Genomic DNA, 19,888 nt, shown 5'->3' with positions numbered 1-19,888 from the left:
CTTCCTCTCCATGTTGCATGAGAACTGTGACTGCTTAATAATGTGGAACAACCTCTTTAGGTTTTACATTTCCCTAAGAAGACCTGGCAAACTACAAACCTGTCTGAGATTGATGCCAGTTATCTAAAAAAGATATGAGAAATAAAACAAACAAACACTTTCTTTGAAAGTGAAAAACTAAGATCCGAATGTTTATTGGATTAAAATCCTAGTGAAATGTACCTGGCATAATACTTTGGAACACACTGTACAGTATATATGCAGTCTAAAAAATGCTGGGTTGTTTCAATTGGGTCAAAAAATCTAACCGTTGGGTTTAAATTTGAATTTAATAATTTAAACCAATGGTTGGGTTTGTCTATATGTGACACAAACATGGGTTGAAACAACCCAGCATTTTTTAGAGTGAGTGATACGTGATGTGTGGCTGTAATTTGATTGGCTGGCTCTGGTTTATTACATTATAAAACAACCTTCTAACTGACACTTATAATTTGTACATTGTTGTTGTAACTTTTTGAATATAGTACAGTCTATTCACAGTGTAGCCAAGAATCCTTCTCTAAATCTTACATTGTGGCATGGCATCCTGGGAAAAAATGCTTTTTACCCAATACTGATCTCTGACACACATCAGCAGTCAGAGTGACAGGTACAAGGAAGAGAGGAGAGCAGCAGGTCCACTGACCTGCAGTCTGGGGTCATGGAATCCTATTACTATCACATAGAGCTAAAGTGAGTATCAGAGCAATGCTGTAGAGGCACATCTTGCCAGTCAAAGTATTGTGATGTCACCTACAACACAACATAAGAGCTATGTTTGGTATCTAACTGCTCTTTTTAATAGTTCAGCCAAAAATAGAAATTAATTCATTCACAGTCATGTCATTCCAAACCAAGATCATTTAATTTCCTCTGTGGAACACAAAAGATGATACTGGTCTTTTCCGTATAACTCAAGCATACATCACCAGGGCCTGTCAAGAACAAATCACCATAAAAGTAGTCCTCCATACGGCTTGTGTGCTATATTCCAAGTCCTCTAGAGAAACAAAAGTTCTAGTAATCTCATTTACACATGCAAATATTCTAACTTGGCCTGTGAAGACAGCCAGGTTTGACATGCCTGTGAAGACATGTCAAGCCAGGTTTGACATCAGTCAAACCATGCAATCCTGTGTGCATGTTCAAAGGACAATGGAGAAATATGAATTTAAAATATTAATTTGTGGTTTCGGTAACATTTTCATCACTGGAATCAAGTTAACTCCTTGTTAGAACAAACATGTTTTTTTATTCATTAGATCAAGAAATTACATGAAACACTAACAAAAATGTACTAAACATATTATAATGGTTTTGTAACATGGTATTACCATGGTATTTTTTAAGTACCCTGGAGTAAGATGTTAATACATTATACAGCAATAGGGGAATCATTTCACACTTATTAAATTAAATATATTTATGTATGTTTTTATTTACATTTACATTTGTTTAAATTTTTGTCTGCCATCATTATTTTGTGGTATCTTAGGAGGCAGCATAACTGTGCAGTATCATGGTACAGTGAGGGCATCAAATGGAATTACTGTACTTTGATATAGAAACAGCTCAATATAATTAAAAAATATATATTTTGTCCAATATTTTACTTATTTTAAAATATTATGGCTACTTACCCTGTATTTGTGTATGTGCCCAGCAAGCAATAGCCGTCATTTCATCGTCTAGGTTAACTATAACCCTAAATAGTCTGGCTATGAGTAACCCACTTGAATTTGTTCAATAATTCAATAACCTTGAATTTGGTTACATGTCGTTTTTGCCAAAATAACTTGCGAGATGTATGATATACCATTATGTAAGCAAAGTGTTTACAAGTTATTTGGTTTAATTTTCTTCACTCATATCCTACATCTGGTCAACTGACAGTAACAGTGACAGTTCTGATGATTTCAGAGTAAGAATCTACATGTTTTGCTACAGCGCATCTCCAGAAAACAGTAACATCAGCAGAGATTCTGCTGAGACACAGTGACTTTCTCCTCTGCTTCTACAAGGATATTTACAACTGCACTGTCATTTACTACTTTCTCGCTCTGACTTTCTGAGAGACTCCTGTAAATACACCGTTCCGTGCTGCTTTGGTCTGGGTTTTATGCCCCTCTTTTTGGCATTTCGTTTCTTTTAGGAAGCGCTCAAAGTTACACCTGAGAGAAAAGGACACAGACACTAGATTCATCGCTGTTATCTGCTGCTGCCTGGAAGAGAAAAACATAGAGGCGTTTTGTCACAGGAACAGAAAAGACTGCATACACATCTCTTTATGTCTGTGTGTATGTCTCACAGCATCTTATTGTGTACAGCGTGCAGTGCAGAACGGATTTATTCTCAAAAATACAGGGATGAGATGCAAAGCTGAGAGATATGAAAGTAAAAGAACTGCACTTGCTAATCTGTTTAGAAAAAAAATACAGGGCTTGACAATAAGGACTGCTTGATGGCCTGGGGTCAGCGTGAAAGACGCACAGGACAGTTGATGGAATTGCACTTGACACTTTATCGATCGGAAGATAACTGTTTTTGTTCACTGTTGTTTTGTTTTTTTAATGTTACAAATTTTAATGTTTCCAAACTTTTGACAGGTGCTGTGTGGTTTCAGGAAATGTCAAATCTTTAAACGGTTGGTAACAACGTAACTTGCAACCATATTTGGTTAACGATGCTTTTGGGAAAAAGGCCAGTGCTGCATTGTCATGAAAGTTTACCATTTGCATGTGTTTTTAATTCTTGCCAATCTAAACATTCAAGTGATTTTATTTATCCAAGTGCAAGAAGATGTGAAAAAACTCAATTTGGTGCTTGCACACTGTCTGATAGACTGTGCACACACACTTAAAGTACACACACAGAACGGTTTCTTTCTTGTCTTATCCCAGTTGAATGAACAGATACACATACAATTCCTTGGTGAGAATTGACCTAAACAATGAACATGGATGGAACAGCATTCCAATAAGATTTGAGGGACAAGTTACAGTTTATGTCAAGTTTAGGCTTACAACCAGAGTTAGATGCTTCTACGTCTACATAGGACTATTGTAACTCCTTGTTTAGTGGCCTTCCAGCTAAAGTCCTGGTACAAACCTCTGCTGCTTATACCCTTTCATTTTACAAAAAATCTGCTCACATCACTCCAATCCTTCACCCTATTGCCTATTGCCCATTCAGTTCAAACTACTTGTCTTAGTTTATAGGGCCTGTCATGGTTTAGCACCTTTATATCTAGCAGAGTTAATTCAGCTTTACCTTCCTGCCCACACTCTTAGATCTTGCTCAGACAACCTGCTTGTTTTACTCAAATTCAAACTGTCTACTGCTGGTAGGATGTTCAGTATTATGGGCCCTAAGCTCTGGAATTAGTTTCCCCAGAAACTCTGTACTGTCTCATCACTACATACCTTTAAGACAGAACTTAAAACTAATTTATTCACATTATTTTGAAACTGATTGGTTCCCCTTTCTGCTATGTCAATACTTGTTCAGTTATTATCTCCCATGCTATATGTTTCCTTGAAAGGCGCTATATAACTTATTATTATTAGTATTATTAGTATTATTATTACTAAATAGCCGGTGATGATGTAAGAGCATGAGAGGGCAGATATAGGCCTGGAAGGAGAAGATGGATAACTGGAAACCATGGTGAGAAGTCCATCGTGAGACATTGTACTCATTCATGCATGTCTAATAATACTGATTTGATCACTCATATATTAAGTAATGGACATCACATAGTTCTTTATATTTTGAAAGAGCGTGAAGTTGCGAAAATGAGCATATTCAGACACTTCTACTCGCAGACAATATTGCACACTTTGCATGACAATATATGCGTGCCATGTGCAGAGTAAGAAACAAAGCTAAGCAAAGCCTTTCCAAACTGTCCTGGTATGATTACAAAAGGTTTAAATCATCTTTATTGCACTTTCCCACATATCTGTGCCAAGTGATAAATACTTCACGTTCATTACTTTCATCTCTCCATCTCTTCAATGGCTGTTGCTGTTTTCCTTCTCTGTTTTGGACACATTCTCAGTAAAACTACAGCTAAGAGGAATTTTGCTTTGTAGAGACATGTTTGAACTCACTCCTGTCCTCTACAGGTCTTTGAATTCATGCAAGCAAGGGACTTTGAACTCCCATTGGTTTAACACAGCAAAGGCAAAGCAGGCTTATGGCCATTTGAGCTCCGGTATTAGAATGATGTATACAAACAGGTCTTTGTGGATTTAAAGGTTTATCTAATGGCATTAGAAGAACGGGTGTAGTCTACTATTTTCACAACCTAGTACTGAGAACCAGCCTGCAAGATGAGAACTGTAGCAACCATTTATATTAGTGAACTGGGCACTAAAACAATGGTGAGAGTGTGCAAATAAATGCTGCTATTACAATGGTGCTGTTTAAAGAAATGAATACTATTATTCAGCAAGGATGCATTATAACAAAATGTAACATAAACGTTATTAAAATTTTAATATTTCATAGATAAGGGATGCAAGAGGTTCATCTCAGCTTACATGGGAGACAATCCTTTTGAAATCACTTATGGTCAAGTGTTAAGTGTTTGAGGATACAATAGTGACTCTATGATCACATTATGCAGGGTTTAAACCACTGACCATTTGCTTACACTGGATTTTTAACAAATATGCTCCTAGTTCTTCTTAAGAGAATGTTCCTAAAGTCAATTTCCATCAGTGCTCAATGCATTATTTCTAACTGCGTAACAGTAGGCTTGTTCGACTTCATGCAGCTCTGCGCAGACCGATCGGCGGCTGACTTGAAGCAGTGCATGCCGGTTAGAAATTTTGTCCGACTTGATAAAGCACCGACTCCACGTGACTGTGACGTATGCCATCAAAGTACCGCGAGAGCGATTCGAGAGTAGCCGGAGAACTCAGTCAGCGCAGCTTCTGCACGAGCTCCGATGACGACACAGCTGTTCCACGATTGGCCGGATTCACCGCATGACAACGATCACGTGTGTTTCGTGTTTATTCAAACACCTTTAGTTCCTCTAAAGCTCACAAATCAGTTTTTTATAACAATAAACACTCTTTTCATGTATTGCGATGTTATATTGTGTCATGTTTATCAAATTAAAACTGATTAAAAAACGTAGACTCCACTTCATTGATGGTAGCTTATGTTGAACTTTATTCTTGTTCAAACAGACGCTGTATGAAGCAGTACAAGTATTGAATGAAAATGTCTCTGAAACATCTGTGTATTATTTGGCAAACATTGCATTTATTTCACTTCAGCTGTGGTAAAGTATGCGAACACCACGTGAGCGGTCACTACGGGAACCAGAAAGTGTCCGACTTCATGTTTCCGTTTGCAGCTCCTCCTCCATCGGCTACTCTCGCCGATCGGTTACATCCAGCCGCAGCTGAAATTGCCCCAATCCCCTCAATTGGGCGTTAATTGAAGGGACAGTCATTTCTAGTGGGGTTTGAAACCATAGTGGACTTTACTGAGTGCACTTATTCAATCCTACATTGCATTGCAATAACGAGTGTACAACCGATGTATGCTCAACGGCTGTCCGAATTCACTCACTCGTTTTCATTCACTCCTTCAGGTGAGCTGTATTAGTAGACTAACATAGGGAATAGTGAATGAGGGTTTAGGGGGGTGATTTCGGATTCAGCCTTTGTCTAGTCTTGTCTAGAGCTCAGACCACCTCCTGTTGGTTTACCTCTTACCTGAAGATATACTAACCTCATTCTTTCCTCTCCTCATTCCTGTTCCTGGTTCCAGTTCCTTGTCTCCCTCCCTCCAGGAGCAACTCACCTTTCATCAGTCGTCGTCTGCTTCTCTCATCTGTTTTATTGCCTTATCAGTTTGTTCAAATAAAGCATTTTGAAACTTACTCTGTTTAGTGTGTGGCTCCCTGACAGATAGCTGTGCATGAAGATTTCAAATGGCAGAATTCCTTATGACAGTTATATTGATTCTCATTTTTAATATCAATGTGTACTTTTGAACCTGTCCTTTTGTGACTTGTGCAGTCTGAGTGACCTTATAAACGTGTAAGTGATGGTCCATCATAAAGCAGACAGCAGTTTGTTACGTTGTTGTGATGGAGCGATATTGATTGAGCTCATATGAAAAGGGCACAGCACCAGGAGACTGGAAACATTATAAAACCACTGAAGAGGATAGGTAGGATATTTTAATTTCACTCAGTCCATCTCTCTCTTTCTCCCCACTCACTCGTTCTCAATCACTCTTTTCTTATTGGTACCTTGATCGCTATCCTTGTGTCTTGGAGGCAGCTCAATGTCAGAAATAACAGACCTCCTAACGCTCTTTGTGTGTTTGTTCTTTATTCAAGCGAATAGCTTTTCTGTTCAGCTGTCAGTCAAACTGTCATGAAGATCCTGAGTGGACACACCATTTAAGTGTATCAAAACAGAGACATATATAGAAATACAGAGCGAAAGAAAGAGTGCTGCTTGGGCGTTTTTCTTGTTTGCAGTCCTAAAGATTGCAATCTATCTCCTGAAATACAGAGTCAGAAACAAACACTGCAGTTCCTCGAAAATATAAAATGAGCAAAGCCTATTTTTTTTTTTTCATCTTTGTTAGGTTTATATAGAGCACAAAATTCATTTTGAACTATGACTGTATGTGATTTAGGTTAAAAAACAAAACATGTCTTTAATTAATGTTAACCACACACCTTATGTACTCATAAATCGAAAACCACTATTTTAAAAACATATTCCAGAGGGAGAACATATGGTAAATTACTCTTCTAGGTTGGCCTACAATTTGACATCATGACTGAACTGCTCTATTGCTCCAATGGTAGGAAAATGCCTTCCTACAGAAATAACACACGGTTAAAGAGGCATGATTAACTGTTTGTTTGTTTTTTCCTTTCTAAAATTTTGATTCAAATATTTAAAAAAATTTGATTAATTAATTAATCACTGACAAGTGGAATTAGTGGAAATCCCTTAATATATCAAACCTATACAGTTTTGTAACTAGCGATTTTTTTTATCAGCCACAAAAAAATGATTGCCTATCACAAGCTTCGAAGTAGAAAAATGAACTACATAGTGAAGTATTGTAAGCATTTTATCCATACACTTATTTTAAAGTGCCGCTATTATGCCATTTCAAAGGTTCCTTCCTAACTTGTTTTGGAGGTCTCTAACAAAAGGATTTACATGCATCCAAGATTTAAAAAACCATGGATACATGTTAATATTCTCATAATATACATTGCACATCACCTCATTTCTCAAAGATTCTGAAAACAGTTTGTTCAAAGATTTAGTCTCTCTAAACACCTCCTTTCGGCAAGCCTACTCTGCTCTGATTGGCCAGATGGCCCAATCTGTTGTGATTGGTCGAACGCTTACACCGCGTGTTGGAAACCAAACACCTATTACCATATCTGCATTTCAGCTCCAGAGGCTTCCTCAGCGCTTGATACACATTGATAAAAACGATGGCGTCAATTTTTTCCATCTCAATTCAAGCACCAATTCTCATCCTTTTAAAATGCATGTAAAGTGGATTCACAGCGCTGAAAACACATCTTCACGATGTGTCGACAACACAAACCAAATACTGGGCCTGAGCTACAACTACAGTGTTTGAGGGCGGGTCAAAGTAGACGTTGTTGGAGGCAGCCAATGAAGACCACAAGCTGGCATTATGCAAATTTGTTACATCGTTACGTAGGTATGTAGCAGGAAGTGAGACTGGAATTGTTGACGACTCATTTCAGCAGTTCAGAATCGGTTCTTTCTTTTATATAATAATGTCATGCACTTTGATCTGGAAAACTTTGCAGACCTTTTACATACACAAACAGCTAATACATGCTGCATGAAAGGTAATATTGGGAAAAGCATAAATGGGGCACTTTAATATGCAGAAATGCTGAAAAACAGTCACAGACAGTACTCACCTCAATCGCAGCTTGTTTAAACTAGATAGAAAAATGACAGACTAACAAGAACAACAAAAGTAAATGTGACATTTAACAGGTTTGTGTAAAGTTTATTATAAACATTTGCCTGCAAGTTTGCTTTTTAATTGTTAATAAATTACAAATTAATAAAAACAGAAGTCTGACCATTCGCACTTATAAATGTTAAAAAATGTTGTGACTTTTAAATGATTTTATGGCTATAATTCTACCTCTTATGCTTTGAAGTCACAAAAAATTCCATTCAGGTGGTATTGGCCATGGTATCAGATTGAAAGGAAAATAAGTGGCATTACTCATTCCAACATACTCAATGGGTAAAGTGATATATAATACTGAAATGGAGAATCTCGGGACATTGAGGAACAGGCATTTTATGAAAGAAAAAGAGTGTGCTGCATTTAATGTTGAGCATATAGTCTTTTGATTAGCCATAGCAACTGACTGGCTCTAATTGGCTCTGTGCTCTGACATGCTAATGGCTGTTCATTCAAGCTCATCTTCGCTGCTCCCTGAAACGTCCACAGCAGGAATACTCACATTATGCTGCTCCAGGGCACTTTTAGAAAACGCGGGGTGACCGGGGGCTAGTGAATGAAATGACCTGGTCATACTGGTAATTATTTTAATTCTGCTTTTAATCTGCAGTGGCCACACTGTGGCTTAAAACAGTTATGAGTTCCTATCAGTTTTTAAAAGACCCTTTTCATTTTCCAGAGCAATGCAGTGAAACAAATGCATTCTTGAAATTCTTTATACTTCTATATGAACACTTCAGATGCAAAAGCCTCTAAGTGCCATCTAAAATTTCCTTCTAAAATTAGCATTTTTATCAAGCTCGTATATTTAAGTTCAGTAATTTCACTATAATGACAATTAATAGGTAATTTTCATTGCCTTTAAAGTGAAATAACTGAACATAAACATGCAAGCTTGATACAAATGATCATTCTAGAAGAACATTTCAGATGGAACTTAGAGGCTTCTGCATCTGAAGTCTTCATATGTTACCTTTTCAACTATTTTCCCCATGCATACGGCACCACGGTGTGACATTTTAGTGGTGCAGAGTAAAAGTCACTATAGAGTGACGTTTGCTTGAGAGTGTGTGTGTATGCGTCAGAAGGACAGAAGCCGTGCTGTGTTGTGTTGAAAGATTTGAGGCCCAGTGGACACTGCTAGAATAGCTGAGAACCATTTTGTCTAAACAGATAAAAACTTTGGTCTCTTAAGTGTCCCTGTGTTTTTGTCCCTGAAGGTTAGCAAACAAGATTGTAAGAGGCAGAGTCAGAGGAAGGGGTCAAAAGTGAGACACATTAAGAAAATTTGACATTAAAAAAGTAAAAGTGGTGGACATTGAGGATTGTTTCTATTCTTTGTCACAAAAATACAACTAGTTGAGAGGAATGCAAATGAGAGTGGTGTCGATGTGCATTTTCTTCTGAATGTTAACAGGAACCTCAATGTCAAACACTTAAAAGCGTTTTCTTGGTCCTCCACTGGGAAGCTGAGTCATCCTACTCTTACTTTTGATCTGTATGATCACACATACATTAGCTGAATAGCTAACAAGATTTTATGCTTTATGATTTTGTCCTCAAACAGTGTTTGTTCTATTTGCTGGTTTTGTTTTAATAGTTTGTACTGATGGCAGATAATGACGCATTCAAGAATAATACCAACCTACAGTGATGCCATATTTAAAGATGTTTAAATGCGTGCAAAGCTAAAACATTAATTTAGTTTTATATTAATGTAGTTTAGTAACGGTATAATTAATAATAACTGTACAGACAAATGAGAATTGTCATTGAATTAAAGTCAGTGTATAAGCATAGCAGTTTTCACAATACATTTTGTTTCAAATTAGCTTTACAGAAAATAGCCTTTTTAATCCAATAATCAAACCAAATATTAAATTATAATGTTGATTAATTTATAATGTTGATTACTCTTTTTTTATATTAATTTGATTTGTTCTATCATTTTAAATTGTTATTTCAATATTGTGTCCTTATTTTATGACTGATATTACTTATTATGAATATTACTATTACTATTACTCAGCCATTGTGCCCCTTTACCTCTTCCATTTCAAGGGAAACCCCCAACACCCACTCCCAGACTGGAATATCAACTGAGGGGGACCCGAATCCCGATTTCACCCATACACACCCCTTTCAGACCGCGATTACATTACAGACAAATAATTAAATAACACACAAAGTTATACGACTTTGGCAGACATGGAATATAGTGCGCTCCATGGACTATGATATATTTGTAAGCTTTTTGGAGCATCATCAAGCCACTGGTCACCATCTGGTTTTGACAGAGTCAATAGCAGAGACATAAGGATAGTATAAATGTACTATTTCCATATATCTGAAATGTAGCATCTACCAGTTCTTTAAACATGTCTTAGCAAGCTTTCATTTGCATTCTAAATGATGGCAAGTTGTTCTACAGAGATCTGGGTAAGATATCGTTGAGCCTTTATTACCATAAATTGGATAGAAAAGTTTCAGACTGTGTTTTAAGTTCTATCTAAATTAGCATGAAGAGAATAACTCAGCTCACTTGAGTGTAGATGTGCTCAGTGTAGCTCTGGAGAGTGGAGCTTATTTCAGTCAAAAGGCGGTATCAATGCTCAGAGATGGGGGATTAGAAACATGCAACCCCAGGGCATTCTGTAAGCCTGATAAATCTCATAGAATATATGATCTTCTTACACAGGCCAAGGGTGCACACATGTGAGTATTTTTGTGTGCGTGATTTTTGGCTCTGTATATTTGTACAGATACTTTTTGTTAGTGGCCCCGGTCCAAACTAAAATATATAATATATATATAAATGTTGTTGCATTATATGACAAAATACCAAGTGACATTTACTTTGTGGGTGAAAGGGATAGTTCCCAGAACTAATAATTATCCCTTTCATTTTTTGTTTTTCTTTCTTTAAAGTAGCCTATTTGGACACTTTCTGATTGTCAAATGTTAGTAGTGAACCTGTGAGGGCACTCGTGTTAAGGAGTTCAGTCGTCCATGGTTAAAAGAAAAGGTGGGATACACATGGGATCCATAATACAACTAATTAAATACCAAATTAAATAACCAAACAGAGAAGTGTGGTATTGTAGTGTGTAGCAGACAGTGGACGTCCATGCATCAAAGGCTATGCCACACTTTCCGCTTTGTTCAGTGATTCAAAGTCTTGAAGTATGTTGTCATTGTAGAGTGGATAATTGCTGTCTTGAGCTGAATTAAGCTATTATCAGCATCTTTAACATCAAATGAGCGTTCAAGTTTTCCACGATAGTGTAGGGGCGCAAAATGTCCCACGCAGTTAAAATTAAACTCTGAATGGATTCTTCTGATTGACTCAGAATCGTTCAAAAAGACTCTTGATACATCTGCAGATTTCCCCCAGCTCTTACTGATTTTATGAAAAGGTAGATTTAGGCTTTAATGCACATATCAACCATATCTTCTGATTGGTGAAAAGAAACACATTTTATCTTAAGGGAAATTTAAAATTTCAACTCACATTTAATTCAATTTTAAATAGCAAATTCTGGTCAACAGAACATTTATAAAGAATGTGTAATTTGATGGTAATAAATGTATGGGCCTATTACATTCCAGCTACTTAAGTAAAATGAATGAATATATAGGCCTACATACTGTTCTTAGTTATCTTATAACCTTAGGTGGCCATACTGGCAACATTGTGAGTCGATAAAATAATTGTTTTGAAATTACAGGCACATGGGGTTGCAGTTAAATTGCAAAACAATTCTTGAAATTACCAAAATATTACGAATAACTATAGTATGTAACTGGAATGTTCTTGGTTATCTTATCTGGTTATCTTATTTGATGCTAATGAAATTATGAGCATGCAACATCGTAGTTACATTGTATACCACATTTCTATTTTATAACAGTGACCTTGGCTCAAATTTACAACAATGACTCTGAGACTTTGACAACACCTTGAATGATTACCATATGTTTGTAGGTCATACATGTGGTCTTCATACAACAATGCTTTGGTGAAACTCAACTCAGATGGGTATGTAAAAAAATCCAGAGAGGTCACATGGACGATGAGATCAATCATGACTTCAATCTCTAAAATTCAGACTGGGTATGTTCCCCTCTGATGCTGATCCATTTCCTGTTTGCTATAAAAGCTTTGAGATCATTCCTTGACAGAAACACGTGGGGAAATCAGCTGTTTGAGAATGCATCAGAGAAAACAACAGCTACACACTTAAGGATAATTCAGAGCATAAATTCAGAGTGTCAGACAGAAAGACAGGATTGGTTTACAAAAGATCTACATATGGTTCTAATGTGCGTGTGCGGAATATGCCTCAAGTACATGACTGTACTAATCCAAGCATGCAAATCCATGTAGGAAATGCTTATTTTTTCTGTAATCTAACACTATTTCCATGAGATTATGACTGAAGGGCAATGTGACTGATGGGGAATAGACAACATAAGAGTTAAAACCAGCATGACAAGGCCTTTCAAAATAAGACTCTGACTCAGACACCCTTCAGAGGACTTAACCCATAAAAAAAAGTGCACCAGTTCAGATGCACACACATATTTAATACTGTAGAGGGATTTGGTGCAGGGTTTTTCAAACTGGGGACCCACAATGTGTGATTGGGGATACAGTATGTGCATAATTTAAGACTTCACAATTTTTCTCACTTACAACATGAGGGTGAATGATGACATTACACAATTTAAAATTTGTTGTGAACTATCCCAAACTAACTTTATAACTATATTTTGTATTTGATGACAGTGTTTCAGAACATCTTTGGAATTTTATACCCATATACCTAGTTTGCACAGTCTTCTTTTCTTTGCATAATTGTTACTTATTGTATTGTATCCCGACCATATGTTTTTCCCTGACTATGTTCCTGACTATGTTCCTCCTGGGTGAACGTGATTTCACCAAGTACCGCATGTTCCTGGATAAACATCTTTGAAATTATGTTGTCATTTTTCATCAGAAATGCTTTCATGCTTATAAATAATTGTAAGGTTTTTATTTTTTACTTAATTTTTCTTTAAAATTCAACTAATAGATGACTGTTTACACCCAGCTGTGTGTATAATACATGACATTGATTTTAAAGATCATAGTTATTGTTCCTGTCTTAAACAGCAAGACGGAAATTACAATTCTGAGACATTCAACCAGGAAAACATGTCATTTTTGAATATGACATAATTACAATCATAATTACAGCCTGTCAGATGTGGAGACAGACTTGTGGGGCAGTGAAAACCACTGAGATCTAATGATAAATAAAAAAAATCCCCACTCTCATGTTAAAGGCTTGATAGAGTTGATGTTACAAGGTATTACATCAGTCTCGGACAGGGCGTTCACTCACAAAAAAAAACAGAGAATAGATTAACAATCCCTTTTGTCTGTTTTATACCACCTAAAATGATCCTTGTTTTCGTAATCCCATACCTTGAAAATTTATTCTAGATAGTCTGAACAACGTCTAATGTAGTGTTCAATTAGACATTCAGAATGACAGTGCGTTCTGTGTTGTCTTGAAGTTTGTATCTTCCCTCTGCAACATTTATATGTTTTGACATGGTCTATTGTCTCACTTTTCTTGCAGTACTTCCTAAAAGCCTCTCGCACCATTACCCCTTCTCCACCAACAGGGTGCCAATGCTCTCAAACCGGGAACTGCGACCATGAGTGGCTGGAAGAATGGGATAATGCAAGTAAATTTTTCAGAACAACAACAGCTCAAAACAAAACTAGATTGTTTCAGTTTATCAACTACACTGCAAGTGCCTGATGTGGCACATTTAGTTGGACTACCCTTTTTGTTTTGTCACGCTACAAAGCTCCAAAGCTGTCTGTCATAGAATCATTTACAAATGTTTATTTACATATTTCACCTCAGTCAATAGATTTACTCTTCTCAACCCATGCTACTAATATTACAGTGATATACTTTGACATATTCACGAGTGGCATTTATTTCATAGGAAAAATGCAAAATCAGAATGGAATATAACTGTGATGCGCCATGTTTGAGGGTAGGTAGTAACCAAGGACAAATGCCTCAAATGAGCTCATGGACGAACTAGCTCTGTAAGCTCTCGAAAGTAAGATGATAGTATTTCATGCTGTATACCACTGAGAATACTAGCACCCTGCAGCAATATATTAGAGATATATTGTACTGCCATCCATTGCTAAAAAGTGCTTCTAACACTTGAATGAGGAAAAAGCTCACTATTTCTGTAGAATACCATCTTGTGCCATGCTTAGTTGGATGGGAATGCAGCAAATAAAACCAAGTGTTTTAGAGATCACCCATATTCAATTTTTAATTTTCAATGATGTACTAGTGAAACAGATATTAAGTATGGGGTGTGATACTGGTAAGTGGCAATTATTCTGAGACTTTTAGCTTGAAGGATTTATAGAGATAATCTGCAGTTCTCCAGAGAAATGAAAAAGAGAGTGCTGTGACATCCATGTTCCACATTCTCTAAATATGGTAATATTGGTGATGCCTCTTATTTTCTTTTGAAGATATTTGTGGGCACAGAGCTTGTTCTTTACCACATGACATTGCATAATGGCGCTTTTGATTAAAAAAATGTCTGGCAGTCACTTTTATCTAAAACAACTTTGCTTTCACATAAACACTTGGGAAGTGTTACTGCATGTGTCCACTTGTCTTTCAAGAGGAACTTCAATTAGACTGAGTTTTTTTAATGATCATATATGGCTGTGATCATATTTTCTTCAACCTTACGGAAACAAGACACTGAAATAAAGAAACCGGTGCAAGTCAGTGTCATGCTCAACATCTTTAAAGGAGAACTCCGGTCAATTTTAACATTGAGCTCATTTTTTTGTACATTTGGAGTGCTGTCAATACAGAGAACAACGACAAAAATCGGTGTTGCCTACACCGTGTTATCCTCTTTTTAAAATTTGCACCCTGTTGACTTCAATGGGGCAATATTTAAACCTGCTTTTAGCCTCTTAACATCCTTGATGTGTCATTACAAGTGCACAGGTCATGTGAGTGATTCCTTTGGAGTGAACGCGGGTCAATCTGACTGCAGTAGATGTGAAAGATATGAATAAAAATTATATTTATTTAGCCAGCGCTCATACCTGTATTTACATCCTGTTTTCGGTCAAAGTCCATAGTAATCGATTGTCGAGTTCACGCGCATTGGTTTAGTACCTATGATCATGCGCGTGAACTCGCCTTGCCCCATTGAAGTCAACAGGGTGCAAATTTTAAAAAGAGGATAACACGGTGTAGGCAACACCGATTTTTGTCGTTGTTCTCTGTATTGACAGCACTCCAAATGTACAAAAAAATGAGCTCAATGTTAAAATTGACCGGAGTTCTCCTTTAAAGGGATAGTTCACCTAAAATTTTAATTCTGTCAAAATGTACTCTTGTCATTCCAAGCATGTATGACTTTCTTTTTTTCTGCTGAACACAATAGTATTTTGAACAATGGAAACCAAACAGTTTCAGTTTGTATTGACTTCTATTGTATTTTTAGTCCATATATACAGTGGAAGTTGTTGTGAAATAAAACTGTTTAGTTACCAATATCTTTTATATTCAACAAAGAAAGTCAAACAGGTGTGGAATGAAATTAGGATGAGTAAATAATGACAAAATTAAAAAAAATGTTGGATGGCCTATTTATGCCCTTTAAATCATTGTCATTTTTATTGAGAAAACTACTCCAGAAACCTATTATATCTGTCCCAAAAACTGAACATAAACAACCTTTATGGCCACTATGTTAAGGTAAAAAGCCCATGCTGAGACATCCAGCAATTCTGAAGCTCTCATTCCTGCACACACACACACACACACACACACACACTTGAATGCACCTCCTCCATGCCGGCTGTTCCGTTTTAGGGCCGGCACTCCACAAACTCCAGACCAGCAACGGAATGTCTCAGCACTGGCAGGATCAAAAGCACCGGCCGGCTCCCTCACGTCACCTGACCGGAATCCAATTAAACCTTTATGGAGGGGGGGTGGTGGATCAGAGTGAAACTGTGTGTCTGTGTGAGTGCGTAAGGACCTGCCATGGTGGGGTGACCGAATGATCTTGCTTTTCGATAAATGGTCAGAGGGGGAGTGTGGGGCACACAAATACACTCACACACAGACACACACACAGACACACAGGGACCTGATGCCTCTCATTCACATGCAGAGCCCCCAGGGCAAATGCTGTGTAAACTTAATGAACATCAGGTGCTCTTATTTAAGCAACATGCCACAGTCCAGCTATTATAAAAATTCAAACCCAAAGGTCAGTAAACTCACTTTATACAATCAAGATGTTTCACAGTCTCAAATTAGCCAAATAACTTAACTATTAAACTGAATAACCAGTCTATTTGAGAGGCAGAACGCTCTGTTTTATTGATCCAAATGTAATGGATCACCACAGACAGCTGAAGTCTTACAAAGTTCAGTTAGGCTGATAATTCAATAAACAGCCTTCAATGTCAGTGCGAAACGTCAAAGCGTTAGCCTACGGTAGAGGTGAGATCACTGAATCAAATGATCGACTCCCCCGGGAGAGCAGTGACGTCACAGCGGCGGAAAGCCAGCCAGGCATCCCGGAGGATCCGCGCGCCTCCTCCACTGCCTGAGCGCACGAGCTCTGAGTGAGTATTGTAGCTATAGTCTGTGCATAGTCTCTGCACGCGTGGTTGCGTGGAATCCTGCTCACGAGGATTTCGGATGCGTGAGGAAATGTAGGGGCTACAACACCACGACCCGGATTTATTACGAGTTTTGACTGAATCTCCATGCGAAGAAATGCTCACATACTCTTTTTGGCAAAACGTCCTGGAGATCATTTAGACGCAACTTTGGAGCGGCGGCTTTTGCCCGCTGAATCTGGTGAGCCTCTTTCACAATAGCTTTTCAACTTTGCCAAATGCAACTTCTTGTTTTAAAAAAAAAAAAAAAATACATTAGGCTACAGAAAAAAGGCAAATCAGTAGCTATTACTACTGTTACTACAACCATTAGGCTACTCGTTTATGTGTGCTACTTAACCCGCAATAAATATAATAGTTATTAACATTATGTCTTACGCTTAGTAATAAATGGTCATGCAGAGGCAGTGGACACACGCAACTCGATGTAAGCATTATAAAGTGAGTTGCACAGATTGAGTAGCCTATAGAGCGCACAGCCTCGTGGATCGCTCGCGCTCTGGCACAGCAGTGAGACAGCGCCATCATTCGCGAGCAACAGAGTGCATATGCCGTGCTAGAGCCATGCCGCTTTAGAAAGATTTTCCGTCTGTCACTGCAACTTTTCCCCAGTTTCCATATGGCATGGAACGTTGCTTTTCATTTTGAGAGTTTCTGTTTATTAAATTCACCTAAACATGTAAAGAATGTCCGTATTCGTCACGATTTCAGTCGATATAGCAATACCATGGAAATTCGAATTCGATTCGAGACACCACAGCAAAGATAAACAATAACTTCTTAATTAAGCAAGCTTTTGCTTCAAGATTGCATAAGTCTATTAAAGACAAGTAATCAGTAAAAAAAAGAAAGAAAGAAAAATGACAAACAGTAGGCTAGCTCAAATAAAGACAATAGAACAAAGATTAATTGTTTTAAATTGTTCAGATGATCAATTATCTGTTGGCCTAGTTGAAAAAAAATCAAATGTTAAAAGAAAATAGCTGTATAGTCCTCCTCACTATACGAAGTATAGTTAATATAGTTAATATATGATTATTAAATCATAATACATAGGCTAATAGCCGTTGCGCGTGGTTAATTTGAACGACTATAGATATTCCATATCTGATATTTTGACACATTCGATCCTCTTTCCCCGCAATTCTGTGTACATTAATAATTATCAAAACGAGCTTATGGTGTGCTGATAGGTCAAAAACGTTCTATTGAGAATGTTTTTCATGGAGCACGCGCGCAAAGCAGTCGCATATGTGAGTTAGAAAACGTAACTGTTGAAACATTGGCATCATATATTTTTAATTTGACTATCAACTTAGTAGGCTACAGGTAATGTAGGTACCTTGTGCGTGGGGCTTTTATTATAACCAATATCTCAAATGCTGACATCCATGGAGATAATTCCATTGCTTTGTTCCAAAAAGCGTATGACGCGGCATATTTCTTCATTAGAGACTAGGTTTAGCACATAAAATGAAACATCAAAGACTTCTCCCGTCCCACTGTGAGGGGAAAGCAACGGCCGTTTCATCTTCATGCCAATAGGAAGTAGATCCGTGCGCTGAGCAAGGAGCGCGGAGAAATACTAAGAGCACTTTGTGTGTGTGTGTGTGTGGATCGGATAATTCAGTGAGCAGAGAGAGTCGCTGAGAGTGAGCGTCGGTACAATGCAGATACTTGAAACTTACAAACTTCATGAAAAGCCACCAAACAAAGGACGTTAGTACTGGAATAGGTATGTACGACTTGGGAAGTTTTAACTTTGAGGGAGGACTTCATGGACTTATTCAGGCTTTGTGCTATTTTCAGAAATGCTTAAAAGTTTCAGTCAGCTCGCGGTGTAAAGTTGCCGTTGGGAGTCCCCCACTGCTCTCCGTTGTGGAAATAGGGCAGCTTTGAAGTTGACCGTTGCTTGGCAAAGCTGTTTGAATACTCAATGTGTTCAAATGGAGTTTAATTATTAAAGATAAGCAGTCCAGGATGATCAGATAATTGTTTTTTAATGGAAACAGTTCATACATCTGGCCAGCGCATGAAGGCACCAGTGTGGCGACGTGAAATGAATAGGAACTGTCGGACTGGGGGGGATGGTGATATTCTTTAACAACGGAGCAGAAGCCTGTCTTTTGTTACTTTGGTATTTTGTTTCCATTCCAAAGGCTAACTGCCTTACGTATTTTGAGGAGAGTTAGCCTACCACTATTTTCCTGTGAAAACATTCAAATGTTGTTTAGTGTGCTAACAGCAAAGGAATATGGTTATTTAATGTCGCTGATAAAGTTCGGTCAGATACATTTCATTTCTGAATCAAACGTCACGTTAACGGCTGTGAGTCTCTTGCTGTTGTATGCGCTCGAGGGCACCAATAGTCGCAAGGACACCTGAAAATCTCGAACAAACGCAAGAAGTCCTCTGTTGTTTGCTTTACACACACACACACACACACACACACACACACACACACACACACACAGAGAGAGAGAGAGAAAAAAAACACTTATTTAAGGTTAAATGTTGTAGTTATGTCCGACATTTCTACATTGCTCGGTATTTCGGCGGATCTAATGTGCTTGGCAAGGTAATCTGAATAGCCTACTTATTAGCAGCAAATTTAATGCGAGCAGAAACGAACGCTGCAACTTTATTTATTTATTAGAAATTTGTTAAATTGTTAGAGCATACTTTGCTGATGTGCAGCATATCAGAAAAATACATTAAACAATATTACGAATAGCCTACCTCTAACCACCATAATAATGATGCTTATTCTTACCACTTAATAGGCTACATGTTATGATTAGATAAATAGCAAGCACTTCTTTATAGTGTATCATGAGGTTATGCAGATCACGGTGATGATTTTGAATCTATGCAGTTTTTCATATTCATCCACATAATTGTTTGTTTTTCTTCCTATTAACATCATTGAATGCATCTCTCTTTAAACACATTGTGGTGTTCTTAGCTGAAGAAGATATATGGTAGGAGGCAGTGAGAATAATGTGTAATTTATTCAGAAAGTAGTGGAATGTGACGTTGTATATATACACAAAAGACACTTCCATGCTCACAACA

At 37.5% G+C, this 19,888-nt stretch overlaps 1 protein-coding gene across 8 annotated transcripts in view; it reads left to right on the top strand.

Annotated features, from left to right (window-relative positions):
* Positions 1-16,731: 16,731 nt before the first annotated feature.
* fat1a (FAT atypical cadherin 1a) overlaps positions 16,732-19,888 on the top strand; it is a 92,750-nt gene continuing 89,593 nt past the window's right edge. For 7 of the 8 annotated variants that reach the window (XR_013818746.1, XR_013818747.1, XM_079846841.1 and 4 more), the window contains exon 1: positions 18,426-18,548. The gene's annotated coding sequence lies outside the window, so the exon portion shown is untranslated. Of the gene's footprint in view, positions 16,995-18,425; positions 18,549-19,888 lie in introns of those variants that run through there. The other variant, XM_079846838.1, reaches the window with a different exon arrangement.

The sequence above is a fragment of the Squalius cephalus genome (assembly GCF_949319135.1).
Source record: "Squalius cephalus genome assembly, chromosome: 2".
Classification (NCBI taxonomy): domain Eukaryota; kingdom Metazoa; phylum Chordata; class Actinopteri; order Cypriniformes; family Leuciscidae; genus Squalius; species Squalius cephalus.
Note: the sequence above shows the minus strand (reverse complement) of the source record. Positions and strands in the feature narration are given on the sequence as shown.